Here is an 18,123-nt window from a genome sequence, read left to right on the forward strand (position 1 = left end):
CCCTTTTATTTGAAGGATGCCATTTATTTTATAAATGTATCATCAAAGATTATCAGTCTTCAATGGCAATTAATGCAATCCTGGTTTTACAATGAATTATTATTCTGAGACGTTATTGTAATGTACAATATTAAATTTTTTGTACGGTACACATTCATAAGTATTTTAAGAATGCAATAATAAGGGAGGTTGGCTTACGGCCTTGTTGCGCAATGGTAGCGCGTCTGACTCCAGATCAGAAGGTAACGTGTTTGGATCACGTCGGGGTCAAAAGCGTTCCCTTTTATTTGAAGGATGCCATTTATTTTATAAATGTATCATCAAAGATTATAAGTCTTCAATGGCAATTAATGCAATCCTGGTTTTACAATGAATTATTATTCTGAGACGTTATTGTAATGTACAATATTAAATTTTTTGTACGGTACAAATTCATAAGTATTTTAAGAATGCAATAATAAGAGTGGTTGGCTTACGGCCTTGTGGCGCAATGGTAGCGCGTCTGACTCCAGATCAGAAGGTTACGTGTTCGAATCACGTCGGGGTCAAAAGCGTTCCCTTTTATTTGAAGGATGCCATTTATTTTAGAAATATATCATCAACGATTATCAGTCTTCAATGGCAATTAATGCAATCCTGGTTTTCCAATGACTTATTATTCTGAGACGTTATTGTAATGTACAATATTAAATTTTTTGTACGGTACAGATTCATAAGTATTTTAAGAATGCAATAATAAGAGTGGTTGGCTTACGGCCTTGTGGCGCAATGTTAGCGCGTCTGACTCCAGATCAGAAGGTTACGTGTTCGAATCACGTCCGGTCAAAAGCGTTCCCTTTTATTTGAAGGATGCCATTTATTTCATAAATGTATCATCAAAGATTATAAGTCTTCAATGGCAATTAATGCAATCCTTGTTTTACAATGAATTATTATTCTGAGACGTTATTGTAATGGACAATATTAAATTTTTTGTACGGTACAGATTCATAAGTATATTAAGAATGCAATAATAAAAGTGCTTGGCTTACGGCCTTGTGGCGCAATGGTAGCGCGTCTGACTCCAGATCAGAAGGTTACGTGTTCGAATCACGTCGGGGTCAAAAGCGTTCCCTTTTATTTGAAGGATGCCATTTATTTTATAAATGTATCATCAAAGATTATAAGTCTTCAATGGCAATTAATGCAATCCTGGTTTTACAATGAATTGTTATTCTGAGATGTTACTGTAATGTACAATATTAAATTTTTTGTACGGTAGAGATTCATAAGTATTTTAAGAATGCAATAATAAGAGTGGTTGGCTGACGGCCTTATGGCGCAATGGTAGCGCGTCTGACTCCAGATCAGAAGGTTACGTGGTCGAATAACGTCCGGTCAAAAGCGTTCCCTTTTATTTGAAGGATGCCATTTATTTTATAAATGTATCATCAAAGATTATAAGTCTTCAATGGCAATTAATGCAATCCTGGTTTTACAATGAATTATTATTCTGAGATGTTACTCTAATGTACAATATTAAATTTTTTGTACGGTACAGATTAATAAGTATTTTAAGAATGCAATAATGAGAGTGGTTGGCTTACGGCCTTGTGGCGCAATGGTAGCGCGTCTGACTCCAGATCAGAAGGTTACGTGTTCGAATCACGTCGGGGTCAAAAGCGTTCCCTTTTATTTGAAGGATACCATTTATTTTATAAATATATCATCAAAGATTATCAGTCTTCAACGGCAATTAATGCAATCCTGGTTTTACAATGAATTATTATTCTGAGATGTTACTGCAATGTACAATATTAAATTTTTTGTACGGTACAGATTCATAAGTATTTTAAGAATGCAATGATAAGAGTGGTTGGCTTACGGCCTTGTGGCGCAATGGTAGCGCGTCTGACTCCAGATCAGAAGGTTACGTGTTCGAATCACGTCGGGGTCAAAAGCGTTACCTTTTATTTGAAGGATGCCATTTATTTTATAAATGTATCATCAAAGATTATCAGTCTTCAATGGCAATTAATGCAATCCTGGTTTTCCAATGACTTATTATTCTGAGACGTTATTGTAATTTACAATATGAAATTTTTTGTACGGTACACATTCATAAGTATTTTAAGAATGCAATAATACGGGAGGTTAGCTTACGGCCTTGTGGCGCGATTGTAGCGCGTCTGGCTCCAGATCAGAAGGGTACGTGTTCGGATCACGTCGGGGTGAAATGCGTTCTCTTTTATTTGAAGGATGCCATTTATTTTATAAATGTATCATCAAAGATTATCAGTCTTCCATGGCAATTAATGCAATCCTGGTTTTACAATGAATTATTATTCTGAGATGTTATTGTAATGTACAATATTAAATTTTTTGTACGGTACAGATTCATAAGTGTTTTAAGAATGCAATAATAAGAGTGGGTGGCTTACGGCCTTGTGGCACAATGGTAGCGCGTCTGACTCCAGATCAGAAGGTTACGTGTTCGAATCACGTCGGGGTCAAAAGCGTTCCCTTTTATTTGAAGGATGCCATTTATTTTATAAATGTATCATCAAGGATTATAAGTCTTCAATGGCAATTAATGCAATCCTGGTTTTACAATGAATTATTATTCTGAGACGTTATTGTAATGTACAATATTAAATTTTTTGTACGGTACAGATTCATAAGTATTTTAAGAATGCAATAATAAGAGTGGTTAGCTTACGGCCTTGTGGCGCAATGGTAGCGCGTCTGACTCCAGATCAGAAGGTTACGTGTTCGAATCACGTCGGGGTCAAATGCGTTCTCTACTATTTGAAGGATGCCATTTATTTTATAAATGTATCATCAAAGATTATAAGTCTTCAATGGCAATTAATGCAATCCTGGTTTTACAATGAATTATTATTCTGAGACGTTACTGTAATGTACAATATTAAATTTTTTGTAGGGTACAGATTCATAAGTATTTTAAGAATGCAATAATAAGAGTGGTTGGCTTACGGCCTTGTGGCGCAATGGTAGCGCGTCTGACTCCAGATCAGAAGGTTACGTGTTCGAATCACGTCGGGGTCAAAAGCATTCCCTTTTATTTGAAGGATGCCATTTATTTTATAAATGTATCATCAAAGATTATAAGTCTTCAATGGCAATTAATGCAATCCTGGTTTTACAATGAATTATTATTCTGAGACGTTATTGTAATGTACAATATTAAATTTTTTGTACGGTACACATTTATAAGTATTTTAAGAATGCAATAATAAGAGAGGTTGGCTTACGGCCTTGTGGCGCAATGGTAGCGCGTCTGACTCCAGATCAGAAGGTAACGTGTTTGGATCACGTCGGGGTCAAAAGCGTTCCCTTTTATTTGAAGGATGCCATTTATTTTATAAATGTATCATCAAAGATTATAAGTCTTCAATGGCAATTAATGCAATCCTGGTTTTACAATGAATTATAATTCTGAGACGTTATTGTAATGTACAATATTAAATTTTTTGTACGGTACAAATTCATAAGTATTTTAAGAATGCAATAATAAGAGTGGTTGGCTTACGGCCTTGTGGCGCAATGGTAGCGCGTCTGACTCCAGATCAGAAGGTTACGTGTTCGAATCACGTCGGGGTCAAAAGCGTTCCCTTTTATTTGAAGGATGCCATTTATTTTAGAAATATATCATCAACGATTATCAGTCTTCAATGGCAATTAATGCAATCCTGGTTTTCCAATGACTTATTATTCTGAGACGTTATTGTAATGTACAATATTAAATTTTTTGTACGGTACAGATTCATAAGTATTTTAAGAATGCAATAATAAGAGTGGTTGGCTTACGGCCTTGTGGCGCAATGTTAGCGCGTCTGACTCCAGATCAGAAGGTTACGTGTTCGAATCACGTCGGGGTCAAAAGCGTTCCCTTTTATTTCAAGGATGCCATTTATTTCATAAATGTATCATCAAAGATTATAAGTCTTCAATGGCAATTAATGCAATCCTTGTTTTACAATGAATTATTATTCTGAGACGTTATTGTAATGGACAATATTAAATTTTTTGTACGGTACAGATTCATAAGTATATTAAGAATGCAATAATAAAAGTGGTTGGCTTACGGCCTTGTGGCGCAATGGTAGCGCGTCTGACTCCAGATCAGAAGGTTACGTGTTCGAATCACGTCGGGGTCAAAAGCGTTCCCTTTTATTTGAAGGATGCCATTTATTTTATAAATGTATCATCAAAGATTATAAGTCTTCAATGGCAATTAATGCAATCCTGGTTTTACAATGAATTGTTATTCTGAGATGTTACTGTAATGTACAATATTAAATTTTTTGTACGGTAGAGATTCATAAGTATTTTAAGAATGCAATAATAAGAGTGGTTGGCTGACGGCCTTGTGGCGCAATGGTAGCGCGTCTGACTCCAGATCAGAAGGTTACGTGTTCGAATCACGTCGGGGTCAAAAGCGTTCCCTTTTATTTGAAGGATGCAATTTATTTTATAAATGTATCATCAAAGATTATCAGTCTTCAATGGCAATTAATGCAATCCTAGTTTTACAATGAATTATTATTCTGAGACGTTATTGTAATGTACAATATTAAATTTTTTGTACGGTACAGATTCATAAGTATTTTAAGAATGCAATAATAAGAGTGGTTGGCTTACGGCCTTGTGGCGCAATGGTAGCGCGTCTGACTCCAGATCAGAAGGTTACGGTTTCGAATCACGTCTGGGTCAAGAGCGTTCCCTTTTATTTGAAGGATGCCATTTATTTTATAAATGTATCATCAAAGATTATAAGTCTTCAATGGCAATTAATGCAATCCTGGTTTTACAATGAATTATTATTCTGAGACGTTATTGTCATGTACAATATTAAATTTTTCGTACGGTACAGATTCATAAGTATTTTAAGAATGCAATAATAAGAGTGGTTGGCTTACGGCCTTGTGGCGCAATGGTAGCGCGTCTGACCCCAGATCAGAAGGTTACGTGTTCGAATCACGTCGGGGTCAAAAGCGTTCCCTTTTATTTGAAGGATGCCATTTATTTTATAAATGTATCATCAAAGATTATAAGTCTTCAATGGCAATTAATGCAATCCTGGTTTTACAATGAATTATTATTCTGAGATGTTATTGTAATGTACAATATTAAATTTTTTGTACGGTACAGATTCATAAGTATTTTAAGAATGCAATAATAAGAGTGGTTGGCTTACGGCCTTTTTGCGCAATGGTAGCGCGTCTGACTCCAGATCAGAAGGTTACGTGTTCGAACCACGTCGGGCTCAAAAGCGTTCCATTTTATTTGAAGGATGCCATTTATTTTATAAATGTATCATCAAAGATTATAAGTCTTCAATGGCAATTAATGCAATCCTGGTTTTACAATGAATTATTATTCTGAGACTTTATTGTAATGTACAATATTAAATTTTTTGTACGGTACAGATTCATAAGTATTTTAAGAATGCAATAATAAGAGTGGTTGGCTTACGGCCTTGTGGCGCAATGGTAGCGCGTCTGACTCCAGATCAGAAGGTTACGTGTTCGAATCACGTCGGGCTCAAAAGCGTTCCATTTTATTTGAAGGATGCCATTTATTTTATAAATGTATCATCAAAGATTATAAGTCTTCAATGGCAATTAATGCAATCCTGGTTTTCCAATGAATTATTATTCTGAGACGTTATTGTAATGTACAATATTAAATCTTTCGTACGGTACAGATTCATAAGTATTATAAGAATGCGATAATACGAGTGGTGGGCTTACGGCCTTGTGGCGCAATGGTAGCGCGTCTGACTCCAGATCAGAAGGTTACGTGTTCGAACCACGTCGGGCTCAAAAGCGTTCCATTTTATTTGAAGGATGCCATTTATTTTATAAATGTATCATCAAAGATTATAAGTCTTCAATGGCAATTAATGCAATCCTGGTTTTACAATGAATTATTATTCTGAGACTTTATTGTAATGTACAATATTAAATTTTTTGTACGGTACAGATTCATAAGTATTTTAAGAATGCAATAATAAGAGTGGTTGGCTTACGGCCTTGTGGCGCAATGGTAGCGCGTCTGACTCCAGATCAGAAGGTTACGTGTTCGAATCACGTCGGGGTCAAAAGCGTTCCCTTTTATTTGAAGGATGCCATTTATTTTATAAATGTATCATCAAAGATTATAAGTCTTCAATGGCAATTAATGCAATCCTGGTTTTCCAATGAATTATTATTCTGAGACGTTATTGTAATGTACAATATTAAATCTTTCGTACGGTACAGATTCATAAGTATTATAAGAATGCGATAATACGAGTGGTGGGCTTACGGCCTTGTGGCGCAATGGTAGCGCTTCTTAATCCAGATCAGAAGGTTACGTGTTCGAATCACGTCGGGGTAAAAAGCGTTCCCTTTTATTTGAAGGATGCCATTTATTTTATAAATGTATCATCAAAGATTATAAGTCTTCAATGGCAATTAATGCAATCCTGGTTTTACAATGAATTATTATTCTGAGACGTTATTGTAATGTACAATATTAAATTTTTTGTACGGTACAGATTCATAAGTATTTTAAGAATGCAATAATAAGAGTGGTTGGCTTACGGCCTTGTGGCGCAATGGTAGCGCGTCTGACTCCAGATCAGAAGGTTACGTGTTCGAATCACGTCGGGGTCAAAAGCGTTCCCTTTTATTTGAAGGATGCCATTTATTTTATAAATGTATCATCAAAGATTATAAGTCTTCAATGGCAATTAATGCAATCCTGGTTTTAGAATGAATTATTATTCTGAGATGTTATTGTAATGTACAATATTAAATTTTTTGTACGGTACAGATTCATAAGTATTTTAAGAATGCAATAATAAGAGTGGTTGGCTTACGGCCTTTTGGCGCAATGGTAGCGCGTCTGACTCCAGATCAGAAGGTTACGTGTTCGAATCACGTCGGGGTCAAAAGCGTTCCCTTTTATTTGAAGGATGCCATTTATTTTAGAAATGTATCATCAAAGATTGTAAGTCTTCAATGGCAATTAATGCAATCCTGGTTTTACAATGAATTATTATTCTGAGACGTTATTGTAATGTACAATATTAAATTTTTTGTACGGTACAGATTCATAAGTATTTTAAGAATGCAATAATAATAGTGGTTGGCTTACGGCTTTGTGGCGCAATGCTAGCGCGGCTGACTCCAGATCAGAAGGTTACGTGTTCGAATCACGTCGGGGTCAAAAGCGTTCCCTTTTATTTGAAGGATGCCATTTATTTTATAAATGTATCATCAAAGATTATAAGTCTTCAATAGCAATTAATGCAATCCTGGTTTTACAATGAATTATTATTCTGAGACGTTATTGTAATGTACAATATTAAATTTTTTGTACGGTACAGATTCATAAGTATTTTAAGAATGCAATAATAAGAGTGGTTGGCTTACGGCCTTGTGGCGCAATGGTAGCGCGTCTGACTCCAGATCAGAAGGTTACGTGTTCGAATAACGTCGGGGTCAAAAGCGTTCCCTTTTATTTGAAGGATGCCATTTATTTTATAAATGTATCATCAAAGATTATCAGTCTTCAATGGCAATTAATGCAATCCTAGTTTTACAATGAATTATTATTCTGAGACGTTATTGTAATGTACAATATACAATTTTTTGTACCGGACAGATTCATAAGTATTTTAAGAATGCAATAATAAGAGTGGTTGGCTTACGGCCTTGTGGCGCAATGGTAGCGCGTCCGACTCCAGATCAGAAGGTTACGTGTTCGAATCACGTCGGGGTCAAAAGCGTTCCCTTTTATTTGAAGGATGCCATTTATTTTATAAATGTATCATCAAAGATTATCAGTCTTCAATGGCAATTAATGCAATCCTGGTTTTACAATGAATTATTATTCTGAGACGTTATTGTAATGTACAATATTAAATTTTGTGTACGGTACAGATTCATAAGTATTTTAAGAATGCAATAATAAGCGAGGTCAGCTTACGGCCTTGTGGCGCAATGGTAGCGCGTCTGACTCCAGATCAGAAGGTTACGTGTTCGAATAACGTCGGGGTCAAAAGCGTTCCCTTTTATTTGAAGGATGCCATTTATTTTATAAATGTATCATCAAAGATTGTAAGTCTTCAATGGCGATTAATGCAATCCTGGTTTTACAATGAATTATTATTCTGAGACGTTATTGTAATGTACAATATTAAATTTTTTGTACAGTACAGATTCATATGTATTTTAAGAATGCAATAATAATAGTGGTTGGCTTACGGCTTTGTGGCGCATTGCTAGCGCGGCTGACTCCAGATCAGAAGGTTACGTGTTCGAATCACGACGGGGTCAAAAGCGTTCCCTTTTATTTGAAGGATGCCATTTATTTTATAAGTGTATCATCAAAGATTATAAGTCTTCAATGGCAATTAATGCAATCCTGGTTTTACAATGAATTATTATTCTGAGACGTTATTGTAATGTACAATATTAAATTTTTTGTACGGTACAGATTCATAAGTATTTTAAGAATGCAATAATAAGCGAGGTCAGCTTACGGCCTTGTGGCGCAATGGTAGCGCGTCTGACTCCAGATCAGAAGGTTACGTGTTCGAATAACGTCGGGGTCAAAAGCGTTCCCTTTTATTTGAAGGATGCCATTTATTTTATAAATGTATCATCAAAGATTATCAGTCTTCAATGGCAATTAATGCAATCCTGGTTTTACAATGAATTATTATTCTGAGACGTTATTGTAATGTACAATATTAAATTTTTTGTACGGTACAGATTCATAAGTATTTTAAGTATGCAATAATAAGAGTGGTTGGCTTACGGCCTTGTGGCGCAATGGTAGCGAGTCTGACTCCAGATCAGAAGGTTACGTGTTCGAATCACGTCGGGGTCAAAAGCGTTCCCTTTTATTTGAAGGATGCCATTTATTTTATAAATGTATCATCAAAGATTATCAGTCTTCAATGACAATTAATGCAATCCTAGTTTTACAATGAATTATTATTCTGAGACGTTATTGTAATGTACAATATTAAATTTTTTGTACGGTACAGATTCATAAGTATTTTAAGAATGCAATAATAAGAGTGGTTGGCTTACGGCCTTGTGGCGCAGTGGTAGCGTTTCTGACTCCAGATCAGAAGGTTACGTGTTCGAATCACGTCGGGGTCAAAAACGTTCCCTTTTATTTGAAGGATGCCATTTATTTTATAAATGTATCATAAAAGAGTATAAGTTTTCAATGGCAATTAATGCAATCCTGGTTTTACAATGAATTTTTATTCTGAGACGTTATTGTTATGTACAATATTAAATTTTTTGTACGGTACAGATTCATAAGTATTTTAAGAATGCAATAATAAGAGTGGTTGGCTTACGGCCTTGTGGCGCAATGTTAGCGCGTCTGACTCCAGATCAGAAGGTTACGTGTTCGAATCACGTCGGGGTCAAAAGCGTTCCCTTTTATTTGAAGGATGCCATTTATTTTATGAATGTATCATCAAAGATTATAAGTCTTCAATGGCAATTAATGCAATCCTGGTTTTACAATGAATTATTATTCTGAGACGTTATTGTAATGTACAATATTAAGTCTTTCGTACGGTACAGATTCATAAGTATTTCAAGAATGCAATAATACGAGTGGTGGGCTTACGGCCTTGTGGCGCAATGGTAGCGCTTCTTACTCCAGATCAGAAGGTTACGTGTTCGAATCACGTCGGGGTATAAAGCGTTCCCTTTTATTTGAAGGATGCCATTTATTTTATAAATGTATCATCAAAGATTATAAGTCTTCAATGGCAATTAATGCAATCCTGGTTTTACAATGAATTATTATTCTGAGACGTTATTGTAATGTACAATATTAAATTTTTTGTACGGTACAGATTCATAAGTATTTTAAGAATGCAATAATAAGAGTGGTTGGCTTACGGCCTTTTGGCGCAATGGTAGCGCGTCTGACTCCAGATCAGAAGGTTACGTGTTCGAACCACGTCGGGGTCAAAAGCGTTCCCTTTTATTTGAAGGATGCCATTTATTTTAGAAATGTATCATCAAAGATTGTAAGTCTTCAATGGCAATTAATGCAATCCTGGTTTTACAACGAATTATTATTCTGAGACGTTATTGTAATGTACAATATGAAATTTTTTGTACGGTACAGATTCATAAGTATTTTAAGAATGCAATAATAATAGTGGTTGGCTTACGGCTTTGTGGCGCAATGCTAGCGCGGCTTACTCCAGATCAGAAGGTTACGTGTTCGAATCACGTCGGGGTCAAAAGCGTTCCCTTTTATTTGAAGGATGCCATTTATTTTTTTAATGTATCATCAAAGATTATAAGTCTTCAATGGCAATTAATGCAATCCTGGTTTTACAAAGAATTATTATTCTGAGACGTTATTGTAATGTACAATATTAAATTTTTTGTACGGTACAGATTCATAAGTATTTTAAGAATGCAATAATAAGAGTGGTTGGCTTACGGCCTTGTGGCGCAATGGTAGCGCGTCTGACTCCAGATCAGAAGGTTACGTGTTCGAATCACGTCGGGGTCAAAAGTGTTCCCTTTTATTTGAAGGATGCCATTTATTTTATAAATGTATCATCAAAGATTATCAGTCTTCAATGGCAATTAATGCAATCCTAGTTTTACAATGAATTATTATTCTGAGACGTTATTGTAATGTACAATATACAATTTTGTGTACGGTACAGATTCATAAGTATTTTAAGAATGCAATAATAAGAGTGGTTGGCTTACGGCCTTGTGGCGCAATGGTAGCGCGTCTGACTCCAGATCAGAAGGTTACGTGTTCGAATAACGTCGGGGTCAAAAGCGTTCCCTTTTATTTGAAGGATGCCATTTATTTTATAAATGTATCATCAAAGATTATAAGTCTTCAATGGCAATTAATGCAATCCTGGTTTTACAATGAATTATTATTCTGAGACGTTATTGTAATGTACAATATTAAATTTTTTGTACGGTACAGATTCATAAGTATTTTAAGATTGCAATAATAAAAGTGGTTGGCTTACGGCCTTGTGGCGCAATGGTAGCGTTTCTGACTCCAGATCAGAAGGTTACGTGTTCGAATCACGTCGGGGTCAAAAACGTTCCCTTTTATTTGAAGGATGCCATTTATTTTATAAATGTATCATCAAAGAGTATAAGTCTTCAATGGCAATTAATGCAATCCTGGTTTTACAATGAATTATTATTCTGAGATGTTACTCTAATGTACAATATTAAATTTGTTGTACGGTACAGATTAATAAGTATTTTAAGAATGCAATAATGAGAGTGGTTTGCTTACGGCCTTGTGGCGCAATGGTAGCGCGTCTGACTCCAGATCAGAAGGTGACGTGTTCGAATCACGTCGGGGTCAAAAGCGTTCCCTTTTATTTGAAGGATGCCATTTATTTTATAAATGTATCATCAAAGATTATAAGTCTTCAATGGCAATTAATGCAATCCTTGTTTTACAATGAATTATTATTCTGAGACGTTATTGTAATGTACAATATTAAATTTTTTGTACGGTACAGATTCATAAGTATTTTAAGAATGCAATAATAAGAGTGGTTTGCTTACGGCCTTGCGGCGCAATGGTAGCGCTTCTTACTCCAGATCAGAAGGTTACGTGTTCGAATCACGTCGGGGTAAAAAGCGTTCCCTTTTATTTGAAGGATTCCATTTATTTTATAAATGTATCATCAAAGATTATAAGTCTTCAATGGCAATTAATGCAATCCTGGTTTTACAATGAATTATTATTCTGAGACGTTATTGTAATGTACAATATTAAATTTTTTGTACGGTACAGATTCATAAGTATTTTAAGAATGCAATAATAAGAGGTGTTGGCTTACGGCTTTGTGGCGCAATGGTAGCGCGTCTGACTCCAGATCAGAAGGTTACGTGTTCGAATCACGTCGGGGTCAAAAGCGTTCCCTTTTATTTGAAGGATGCCATTTATTTTATAAATGTATAATCAAAGATTATCTGTCTTCAATGGCAATACATGCAATCCTGGTTTTACAATGAATTATTATTCTGAGATGTTACTCTTATGTACAATATTCAATGTTTTGTACGGTACAGATTAAAAAGTATTTTAAGAATGCAATAATGAGGGTGGTTGGCTTACGGCCTTGTGGCGCAATGGTAGCGCGTCTGACTCCAGATCAGAAGGTTACGTGTTCGAATCACGTCGGGGTCAAAAGCGTTCCCTTTTATTTGAAGGATGCCATTTATTTTATAAATGTATCATCAAAGATTATCAGTCTGCAATGGCAATTAATGCAATCCTGGTTTTACAATGAATTATTATTCTGAGATGTTACTCTAATGTACAATATTAAATTTGTTGTACGGTACAGATTAATAATTATTTTAAGAACGCAATAATGAGAGTAATTGGCTTACGGCCTTGTGGCGCAATGGTAGCGCGTCTGACTCCAGATCAGAAGGTTACGTGTTCGAATCACGTCGGGGTCAAAAGCGTTCCCTTTTATTTGAAGGATGCCATTTATTTTATAAATGTATCATGAAAGATTATCAGTCTTCCATGGCAATTAATGCAATCCTTGTTTTACAATGAATTATTATTCTGAGACGTTATTGTAATGTACAATATTAAATTTTTTGTACGGTACAGATTCATAAGTATTTTAAGAATGCAATAATAAGAGTGGTTAGCTTACGGCCTTGTGGCGCAATGTTAGCGCGTCTGACTCCAGATCAGAAGGTTACGTGTTCGAATCACGTCGGGGTCAAAAGCGTTCCCTTTTATTTGAAGGATGCCATTTATTTTATAAATGTATCATCAAAGATTATCAGTCTTCAATGGCAATTAATGCAATCCTGGTTTTACAATGAATTATTATTCTGAGATGTTACTGTAATGTACAATATTAAATTTTTTGTACGGTACAGATTCATAAGTATTTTAAGAATGCAATAATAAGAGTGGTTGGCTTACGGCCTTGTGGCGCAATGGTAGCGCGTCTGACTCCAGATCAGAAGGTTACGTGTTCGAATAACGTAAGGTCAAAAGCGTTCCCTTTTATTTGAAGGATGCCATTTATTTTATAAATGTATCATCAAAGATTATAAGTCTTCCATGGCAATTAATGCAATCCTGGTTTTACAATGAATTATTATTCTGAGATGTTACTGTAATGTACAATATTAAATTTTTTGTACGGTACAGATTCATAAGTATTTTAAGAATGCAATAATAAGAGTGGTTGGCTTACGGCCTTGTGGCGCAATGGTAGCGCGTCTGACTCCAGATCAGAAGGTTACGGTTTCGAATCACGTCGGGGTCAAGAGCGTTCCCTTTTATTTGAAGGATGCCATTTATTTTATAAATGTATCATCAAAGATTATAAGTCTTCAATGGCAATTAATGCAATCCTGGTTTTACAATGAATTATTATTCTGAGACGTAATTGTAATGTACAATATTAAATTTTTTGTACGGTACAGATTCATAAGTATTTTAAGAATGCAATAATAAGAGTGGTTGGCTTACGGCCTTGTGGCGCAATGGTAGCGCGTCTGACTCCAGATCAGAAGGTTACGTGTTCGAATCACGTCGGGGTCAAAAGCGTTCCCTTTTATTTGAAGGATGCCATTTATTTTATAAACGTATCATCAAAGATTATAAGTCTTCAATGGCAATTAATGCAATCCTGGTTTTACAATGAATTATTATTCTGAGATGTTAATGTAATGTACAATATTAAATTTTTTGTACGGTACAGATTCATAAGTATTTTAAGAATGCAATAATAAGAGTAGTTGGCTTGCGGCCTTTTTGCGCAATGGTAGCGCGTCTGACTCCAGATCAGAAGGTTACGTGTTCGAATCACGTCGGGGTCAAAAGCGTTCCCTTTTATTTGAAGGATGCCATTTATTTTAGAAATGTATCATCAAAGATTATAAGTCTTCAATGGCAATTAATGCAATCCTGATTTTACAATGAATTATTATTCTGAGATGTTACTGTAATGTACAATATTAAATTTTTGGTACGGTACAGATTCATAAGTATTTTAAGAATGCAATAATAAGAGTGGGTAGCTTACGGCCTTGTGGCGCAATTGTAGCGCGTCTGACTCCAGATTAGAAGGTTACGTGTTCGAATAACGTCGGGGTCAAAAGCGTTCCCTTTTGTTTGAAGGATGCCATTTATTTTATAAATGTATCATCAAAGATTATAAGTCTTCAATGGCAATTAATGCAATCCTGGTTTTACAATGAATTATTATTCTGAGACGTTATTGTAATGTACAATATTAAATTTTTTGTACGGTACAGATTCATAAGTATTTTAAGAATGCAATAATAAGAGTGGTTGGCTTACGGCCTTGTGGCGCAATGGTAGCGCGTCTGACTCCAGATCAGAAGGTTACGTGTTCGAATCACGTCGGGGTCAAAAGCGTTCCCTTTTATTTGAAGGATGCCATTTATTTTATAAATGTATCATCAAAGATTATCAGTCTGCAATGGCAATTAATGCAATCCTGGTTTTACAATGAATTATTATTCTGAGATGTTACTCTAATGTACAATATTAAATTTGTTGTACGGTACAGATTAATAATTATTTTAAGAACGCAATAATGAGAGTAATTGGCTTACGGCCTTGTGGCGCAATGGTAGCGCGTCTGACTCCAGATCAGAAGGTTACGTGTTCGAATCACGTCGGGGTCAAAAGCGTTCCCTTTTATTTGAAGGATGCCATTTATTTTATAAATGTATCATGAAAGATTATCAGTCTTCCATGGCAATTAATGCAATCCTTGTTTTACAATGAATTATTATTCTGAGACGTTATTGTAATGTACAATATTAAATTTTTTGTACGGTACAGATTCATAAGTATTTTAAGAATGCAATAATAAGAGTGGTTTGCTTACGGCCTTGTGGCGCAATGTTAGCGCGTCTGACTCCAGATCAGAAGGTTACGTGTTCGAATCACGTCGGGGTCAAAAGCGTTCCCTTTTATTTGAAGGATGCCATTTATTTTATAAATGTATCATCAAAGATTATCAGTCTTCAATGGCAATTAATGCAATCCTGGTTTTACAATGAATTATTATTCTGAGATGTTACTGTAATGTACAATATTAAATTTTTTGTACGGTACAGATTCATAAGTATTTTAAGAATGCAATAATAAGAGTGGTTGGCTTACGGCCTTGTGGCGCAATGGTAGCGCGTCTGACTCCAGATCAGAAGGTTACGTGTTCGAATAACGTAAGGTCAAAAGCGTTCCCTTTTATTTGAAGGATGCCATTTATTTTATAAATGTATCATCAAAGATTATAAGTCTTCCATGGCAATTAATGCAATCCTGGTTTTACAATGAATTATTATTCTGAGATGTTACTGTAATGTACAATATTAAATTTTTTGTACGGTACAGATTCATAAGTATTTTAAGAATGCAATAATAAGAGTGGTGGGCTTACGGCCTTGTGGCGCAATGGTAGCGCGTCTGACTCCAGATCAGAAGGTTACGGTTTCGAATCACGTCGGGGTCAAGAGCGTTCCCTTTTATTTGAAGGATGCCATTTATTTTATAAATGTATCATCAAAGATTATAAGTCTTCAATGGCAATTAATGCAATCCTGGTTTTACAATGAATTATTATTCTGAGACGTAATTGTAATGTACAATATTAAATTTTTTGTACGGTACAGATTCATAAGTATTTTAAGAATGCAATAATAAGAGTGGTTGGCTTACGGCCTTGTGGCGCAATGGTAGCGCGTCTGACTCCAGATCAGAAGGTTACGTGTTCGAATCACGTCGGGGTCAAAAGCGTTCCCTTTTATTTGAAGGATGCCATTTATTTTATAAATGTATCATCAAAGATTATAAGTCTTCAATGGCAATTAATGCAATCCTGGTTTTACAATGAATTATTATTCTGAGATGTTAATGTAATGTACAATATTAAATTTTTTGTACGGTACAGATTCATAAGTATTTAAAGAATGCAATAATAAGAGTAGTTGGCTTGCGGCCTTTTTGCGCAATGGTAGCGCGTCTGACTCCAGATCAGAAGGTTACGTGTTCGAATCACGTCGGGGTCAAAAGCGTTCCCTTTTATTTGAAGGATGCCATTTATTTTAGAAATGTATCATCAAAGATTATAAGTCTTCAATGGCAATTAATGCAATCCTGATTTTACAATGAATTATTATTCTGAGATGTTACTGTAATGTACAATATTAAATTTTTGGTACGGTACAGATTCATAAGTATTTTAAGAATGCAATAATAAGAGTGGGTAGCTTACGGCCTTGTGGCGCAATTGTAGCGCGTCTGACTCCAGATTAGAAGGTTACGTGTTCGAATAACGTCGGGGTCAAAAGCGTTCCCTTTTGTTTGAAGGATGCCATTTATTTTATAAATGTATCATCAAAGATTATAAGTCTTCAATGGCAATTAATGCAATCCTGGTTTTACAATGAATTATTATTCTGAGACGTTATTGTAATGTACAATATTAAATTTTTTGTACGGTACAGATTCATAAGTATTTTAAGAATGCAATAATAAGAGTGGTTGGCTTACGGCCTTGTGGCGCAATGGTAGCGCGTCTGACTCCAGATCAGAAGGTTACGTGTTCGAATCACGTCGGGGTCAAAAGCGTTCCCTTTTATTTGAAGGATGCCATTTATTTTATAAATGTATCATCAAAGATTATAAGTCTTCAATGGCAATTAATGCAATCCTGGTTTTACAATGAATTATTATTCTGAGACGTTATTGTAATGTACAATATTAAATTTTTTGTACGGTACAGATTCATAAGTATTTTAAGAATGCAATAATAAGAGTGGTTGGCTTACGGCCTTGTGGCGCAATGGTAGCGCGTCTGACTCCAGATCAGAAGGTTACGTGTTCGAATCACGTCGGGGTCAAAAGCGTTCCCTTTTATTTGAAGGATGCCATTTATTTTATAAATGTATCATTAAAGATTATCAGTCTTCAATGGCAATTAATGCAATCCTGGTTTTACAATGAATTATTATTCTGAGATGTTATTGTAATGTACAATATTAAATTTTTTGTACGGTACAGATTCATAAGTATTTTAAGAATGCAATAATAAGAGTGGTTGGCTTACGGCCTTTTGGCGCAATGGTAGCGCGTCTGACTCCAGATCAGAAGGTTACGTGTTCGAATCACGTCGGGGTCAAAAGCGTTCCCTTTTATTTGAAGGATGCCATTTATTTTAGAAATGTATCATCAAAGATTATAAGTCTTCAATGGCAATTAATGCAATCCTGGTTTTACAATGAATTATTATTCTGAGATGTTATTATAATGTACAATATTAAATTTTTTGTACGGTACAGATTCATAAGTATTTTAAGAATGCAATAATAAGAGTGGTTGGCTTACGGCCTTTTGGCGCAATGGTAGCGCGTCTGACTCCAGATCAGAAGGTTACGTGTTCGAATCACGTCGGGGTCAAAAGCGTTCCCTTTTATTTGAAGGATGCCATTTATTTTATAAATGTATCATCAAAGATTATAAGTCTTCAATTGCAATTAATGCAATCCTGGTTTTACAATGAATTATTATTCTGAGACGTTATTGTAATGTACAATATTAAATTTTTTGTACGGTACAGATTCATAAGTATTTTAAGAATGCAATAATAAGAGTGGTTGGCTTACGGCCTTGTGGCGCAATGGTAGCGAGTCTGACTCCAGATCAGAAGGTTACGTGTTCGAATCACGTCGGGGTCAAGAGCGTTCCCTTTTATTTGAAGGATGCCATTTATTTTATAAATGTATCATCAAAGATTATAAGTCTTCAATGGCAATTAATGCAATCCTGGTTTTACAATGAATTATTATTCTGAGACGTTATTGTAATGTACAATATTAAATTTTTTGTACGGTACAGATTCATAAGTATTTTAAGAATGCAATAATAAGAGTGGTTGGCTTACGGCCTTGTGGCGCAATGGTAGCGCGTCTGACTCCAGATCAGAAGGTTACGTGTTCGAATCACGTCGGGGTCAAAAGCGTTCCCTTTTATTTGAAGGATGCCATTTATTTTATAAATGTATCATCAAAGATTATAAGT

The 18,123-nt window shown here is 35.3% G+C and overlaps 51 non-coding genes across 51 annotated transcripts; all 51 read left to right on the top strand.

The window, feature by feature from the left end:
- Positions 1-476: 476 nt before the first annotated feature.
- Positions 477-548, top strand: Trnaw-cca (transfer RNA tryptophan (anticodon CCA)). The gene has a single exon. It is a non-coding gene; the product is annotated as a tRNA-Trp (tRNA).
- A 483-nt stretch (positions 549-1,031) lies between these two features.
- Positions 1,032-1,103, top strand: Trnaw-cca (transfer RNA tryptophan (anticodon CCA)). The gene has a single exon. It is a non-coding gene; the product is annotated as a tRNA-Trp (tRNA).
- A 483-nt stretch (positions 1,104-1,586) lies between these two features.
- Positions 1,587-1,658, top strand: Trnaw-cca (transfer RNA tryptophan (anticodon CCA)). The gene has a single exon. It is a non-coding gene; the product is annotated as a tRNA-Trp (tRNA).
- A 206-nt stretch (positions 1,659-1,864) lies between these two features.
- Positions 1,865-1,936, top strand: Trnaw-cca (transfer RNA tryptophan (anticodon CCA)). Its single transcript has one exon. It is a non-coding gene; the product is annotated as a tRNA-Trp (tRNA).
- A 484-nt stretch (positions 1,937-2,420) lies between these two features.
- Positions 2,421-2,492, top strand: Trnaw-cca (transfer RNA tryptophan (anticodon CCA)). Its single transcript has one exon. It is a non-coding gene; the product is annotated as a tRNA-Trp (tRNA).
- A 206-nt stretch (positions 2,493-2,698) lies between these two features.
- On the top strand, positions 2,699-2,770 carry Trnaw-cca (transfer RNA tryptophan (anticodon CCA)). Its single transcript has one exon. It is a non-coding gene; the product is annotated as a tRNA-Trp (tRNA).
- A 206-nt stretch (positions 2,771-2,976) lies between these two features.
- Positions 2,977-3,048, top strand: Trnaw-cca (transfer RNA tryptophan (anticodon CCA)). Its single transcript has one exon. It is a non-coding gene; the product is annotated as a tRNA-Trp (tRNA).
- A 206-nt stretch (positions 3,049-3,254) lies between these two features.
- On the top strand, positions 3,255-3,326 carry Trnaw-cca (transfer RNA tryptophan (anticodon CCA)). The gene has a single exon. It is a non-coding gene; the product is annotated as a tRNA-Trp (tRNA).
- A 206-nt stretch (positions 3,327-3,532) lies between these two features.
- On the top strand, positions 3,533-3,604 carry Trnaw-cca (transfer RNA tryptophan (anticodon CCA)). Its single transcript has one exon. It is a non-coding gene; the product is annotated as a tRNA-Trp (tRNA).
- Positions 3,605-3,810: 206 nt separating this feature from the next.
- Trnaw-cca (transfer RNA tryptophan (anticodon CCA)) lies at positions 3,811-3,882 on the top strand. The gene has a single exon. It is a non-coding gene; the product is annotated as a tRNA-Trp (tRNA).
- Positions 3,883-4,088: 206 nt separating this feature from the next.
- Positions 4,089-4,160, top strand: Trnaw-cca (transfer RNA tryptophan (anticodon CCA)). The gene has a single exon. It is a non-coding gene; the product is annotated as a tRNA-Trp (tRNA).
- Positions 4,161-4,366: 206 nt separating this feature from the next.
- On the top strand, positions 4,367-4,438 carry Trnaw-cca (transfer RNA tryptophan (anticodon CCA)). Its single transcript has one exon. It is a non-coding gene; the product is annotated as a tRNA-Trp (tRNA).
- A 206-nt stretch (positions 4,439-4,644) lies between these two features.
- Positions 4,645-4,716, top strand: Trnaw-cca (transfer RNA tryptophan (anticodon CCA)). The gene has a single exon. It is a non-coding gene; the product is annotated as a tRNA-Trp (tRNA).
- Positions 4,717-4,922: 206 nt separating this feature from the next.
- Trnaw-cca (transfer RNA tryptophan (anticodon CCA)) lies at positions 4,923-4,994 on the top strand. Its single transcript has one exon. It is a non-coding gene; the product is annotated as a tRNA-Trp (tRNA).
- Positions 4,995-5,478: 484 nt separating this feature from the next.
- On the top strand, positions 5,479-5,550 carry Trnaw-cca (transfer RNA tryptophan (anticodon CCA)). Its single transcript has one exon. It is a non-coding gene; the product is annotated as a tRNA-Trp (tRNA).
- Positions 5,551-5,756: 206 nt separating this feature from the next.
- Trnaw-cca (transfer RNA tryptophan (anticodon CCA)) lies at positions 5,757-5,828 on the top strand. Its single transcript has one exon. It is a non-coding gene; the product is annotated as a tRNA-Trp (tRNA).
- A 206-nt stretch (positions 5,829-6,034) lies between these two features.
- On the top strand, positions 6,035-6,106 carry Trnaw-cca (transfer RNA tryptophan (anticodon CCA)). The gene has a single exon. It is a non-coding gene; the product is annotated as a tRNA-Trp (tRNA).
- Positions 6,107-6,590: 484 nt separating this feature from the next.
- Trnaw-cca (transfer RNA tryptophan (anticodon CCA)) lies at positions 6,591-6,662 on the top strand. Its single transcript has one exon. It is a non-coding gene; the product is annotated as a tRNA-Trp (tRNA).
- A 206-nt stretch (positions 6,663-6,868) lies between these two features.
- Positions 6,869-6,940, top strand: Trnaw-cca (transfer RNA tryptophan (anticodon CCA)). The gene has a single exon. It is a non-coding gene; the product is annotated as a tRNA-Trp (tRNA).
- Positions 6,941-7,146: 206 nt separating this feature from the next.
- Positions 7,147-7,218, top strand: Trnaw-cca (transfer RNA tryptophan (anticodon CCA)). Its single transcript has one exon. It is a non-coding gene; the product is annotated as a tRNA-Trp (tRNA).
- Positions 7,219-7,424: 206 nt separating this feature from the next.
- Positions 7,425-7,496, top strand: Trnaw-cca (transfer RNA tryptophan (anticodon CCA)). Its single transcript has one exon. It is a non-coding gene; the product is annotated as a tRNA-Trp (tRNA).
- Positions 7,497-7,702: 206 nt separating this feature from the next.
- Positions 7,703-7,774, top strand: Trnaw-cca (transfer RNA tryptophan (anticodon CCA)). Its single transcript has one exon. It is a non-coding gene; the product is annotated as a tRNA-Trp (tRNA).
- A 206-nt stretch (positions 7,775-7,980) lies between these two features.
- Trnaw-cca (transfer RNA tryptophan (anticodon CCA)) lies at positions 7,981-8,052 on the top strand. Its single transcript has one exon. It is a non-coding gene; the product is annotated as a tRNA-Trp (tRNA).
- A 484-nt stretch (positions 8,053-8,536) lies between these two features.
- Trnaw-cca (transfer RNA tryptophan (anticodon CCA)) lies at positions 8,537-8,608 on the top strand. The gene has a single exon. It is a non-coding gene; the product is annotated as a tRNA-Trp (tRNA).
- A 206-nt stretch (positions 8,609-8,814) lies between these two features.
- Positions 8,815-8,886, top strand: Trnaw-cca (transfer RNA tryptophan (anticodon CCA)). The gene has a single exon. It is a non-coding gene; the product is annotated as a tRNA-Trp (tRNA).
- Positions 8,887-9,092: 206 nt separating this feature from the next.
- On the top strand, positions 9,093-9,164 carry Trnaw-cca (transfer RNA tryptophan (anticodon CCA)). The gene has a single exon. It is a non-coding gene; the product is annotated as a tRNA-Trp (tRNA).
- A 206-nt stretch (positions 9,165-9,370) lies between these two features.
- Positions 9,371-9,442, top strand: Trnaw-cca (transfer RNA tryptophan (anticodon CCA)). Its single transcript has one exon. It is a non-coding gene; the product is annotated as a tRNA-Trp (tRNA).
- A 484-nt stretch (positions 9,443-9,926) lies between these two features.
- Positions 9,927-9,998, top strand: Trnaw-cca (transfer RNA tryptophan (anticodon CCA)). Its single transcript has one exon. It is a non-coding gene; the product is annotated as a tRNA-Trp (tRNA).
- A 484-nt stretch (positions 9,999-10,482) lies between these two features.
- Positions 10,483-10,554, top strand: Trnaw-cca (transfer RNA tryptophan (anticodon CCA)). The gene has a single exon. It is a non-coding gene; the product is annotated as a tRNA-Trp (tRNA).
- A 206-nt stretch (positions 10,555-10,760) lies between these two features.
- Positions 10,761-10,832, top strand: Trnaw-cca (transfer RNA tryptophan (anticodon CCA)). The gene has a single exon. It is a non-coding gene; the product is annotated as a tRNA-Trp (tRNA).
- A 206-nt stretch (positions 10,833-11,038) lies between these two features.
- Positions 11,039-11,110, top strand: Trnaw-cca (transfer RNA tryptophan (anticodon CCA)). Its single transcript has one exon. It is a non-coding gene; the product is annotated as a tRNA-Trp (tRNA).
- Positions 11,111-11,316: 206 nt separating this feature from the next.
- On the top strand, positions 11,317-11,388 carry Trnaw-cca (transfer RNA tryptophan (anticodon CCA)). The gene has a single exon. It is a non-coding gene; the product is annotated as a tRNA-Trp (tRNA).
- Positions 11,389-11,872: 484 nt separating this feature from the next.
- Trnaw-cca (transfer RNA tryptophan (anticodon CCA)) lies at positions 11,873-11,944 on the top strand. Its single transcript has one exon. It is a non-coding gene; the product is annotated as a tRNA-Trp (tRNA).
- Positions 11,945-12,150: 206 nt separating this feature from the next.
- Trnaw-cca (transfer RNA tryptophan (anticodon CCA)) lies at positions 12,151-12,222 on the top strand. The gene has a single exon. It is a non-coding gene; the product is annotated as a tRNA-Trp (tRNA).
- Positions 12,223-12,428: 206 nt separating this feature from the next.
- Positions 12,429-12,500, top strand: Trnaw-cca (transfer RNA tryptophan (anticodon CCA)). The gene has a single exon. It is a non-coding gene; the product is annotated as a tRNA-Trp (tRNA).
- Positions 12,501-12,706: 206 nt separating this feature from the next.
- On the top strand, positions 12,707-12,778 carry Trnaw-cca (transfer RNA tryptophan (anticodon CCA)). Its single transcript has one exon. It is a non-coding gene; the product is annotated as a tRNA-Trp (tRNA).
- A 483-nt stretch (positions 12,779-13,261) lies between these two features.
- Positions 13,262-13,333, top strand: Trnaw-cca (transfer RNA tryptophan (anticodon CCA)). Its single transcript has one exon. It is a non-coding gene; the product is annotated as a tRNA-Trp (tRNA).
- A 206-nt stretch (positions 13,334-13,539) lies between these two features.
- Trnaw-cca (transfer RNA tryptophan (anticodon CCA)) lies at positions 13,540-13,611 on the top strand. Its single transcript has one exon. It is a non-coding gene; the product is annotated as a tRNA-Trp (tRNA).
- A 206-nt stretch (positions 13,612-13,817) lies between these two features.
- On the top strand, positions 13,818-13,889 carry Trnaw-cca (transfer RNA tryptophan (anticodon CCA)). The gene has a single exon. It is a non-coding gene; the product is annotated as a tRNA-Trp (tRNA).
- A 484-nt stretch (positions 13,890-14,373) lies between these two features.
- Positions 14,374-14,445, top strand: Trnaw-cca (transfer RNA tryptophan (anticodon CCA)). The gene has a single exon. It is a non-coding gene; the product is annotated as a tRNA-Trp (tRNA).
- Positions 14,446-14,651: 206 nt separating this feature from the next.
- On the top strand, positions 14,652-14,723 carry Trnaw-cca (transfer RNA tryptophan (anticodon CCA)). Its single transcript has one exon. It is a non-coding gene; the product is annotated as a tRNA-Trp (tRNA).
- A 206-nt stretch (positions 14,724-14,929) lies between these two features.
- Trnaw-cca (transfer RNA tryptophan (anticodon CCA)) lies at positions 14,930-15,001 on the top strand. Its single transcript has one exon. It is a non-coding gene; the product is annotated as a tRNA-Trp (tRNA).
- A 483-nt stretch (positions 15,002-15,484) lies between these two features.
- On the top strand, positions 15,485-15,556 carry Trnaw-cca (transfer RNA tryptophan (anticodon CCA)). Its single transcript has one exon. It is a non-coding gene; the product is annotated as a tRNA-Trp (tRNA).
- Positions 15,557-15,762: 206 nt separating this feature from the next.
- Trnaw-cca (transfer RNA tryptophan (anticodon CCA)) lies at positions 15,763-15,834 on the top strand. Its single transcript has one exon. It is a non-coding gene; the product is annotated as a tRNA-Trp (tRNA).
- A 206-nt stretch (positions 15,835-16,040) lies between these two features.
- Trnaw-cca (transfer RNA tryptophan (anticodon CCA)) lies at positions 16,041-16,112 on the top strand. The gene has a single exon. It is a non-coding gene; the product is annotated as a tRNA-Trp (tRNA).
- A 484-nt stretch (positions 16,113-16,596) lies between these two features.
- On the top strand, positions 16,597-16,668 carry Trnaw-cca (transfer RNA tryptophan (anticodon CCA)). The gene has a single exon. It is a non-coding gene; the product is annotated as a tRNA-Trp (tRNA).
- Positions 16,669-16,874: 206 nt separating this feature from the next.
- Positions 16,875-16,946, top strand: Trnaw-cca (transfer RNA tryptophan (anticodon CCA)). The gene has a single exon. It is a non-coding gene; the product is annotated as a tRNA-Trp (tRNA).
- A 206-nt stretch (positions 16,947-17,152) lies between these two features.
- On the top strand, positions 17,153-17,224 carry Trnaw-cca (transfer RNA tryptophan (anticodon CCA)). Its single transcript has one exon. It is a non-coding gene; the product is annotated as a tRNA-Trp (tRNA).
- A 206-nt stretch (positions 17,225-17,430) lies between these two features.
- Positions 17,431-17,502, top strand: Trnaw-cca (transfer RNA tryptophan (anticodon CCA)). The gene has a single exon. It is a non-coding gene; the product is annotated as a tRNA-Trp (tRNA).
- Positions 17,503-17,708: 206 nt separating this feature from the next.
- Trnaw-cca (transfer RNA tryptophan (anticodon CCA)) lies at positions 17,709-17,780 on the top strand. The gene has a single exon. It is a non-coding gene; the product is annotated as a tRNA-Trp (tRNA).
- A 206-nt stretch (positions 17,781-17,986) lies between these two features.
- On the top strand, positions 17,987-18,058 carry Trnaw-cca (transfer RNA tryptophan (anticodon CCA)). Its single transcript has one exon. It is a non-coding gene; the product is annotated as a tRNA-Trp (tRNA).
- Positions 18,059-18,123: the final 65 nt, after the last annotated feature.

The sequence above is a fragment of the Euprymna scolopes genome, chromosome 6 (genome assembly GCF_053919585.1).
Source record: "Euprymna scolopes isolate OS-2025 chromosome 6, ASM5391958v1, whole genome shotgun sequence".
Lineage (NCBI taxonomy): Eukaryota > Metazoa > Mollusca > Cephalopoda > Sepiida > Sepiolidae > Euprymna > Euprymna scolopes.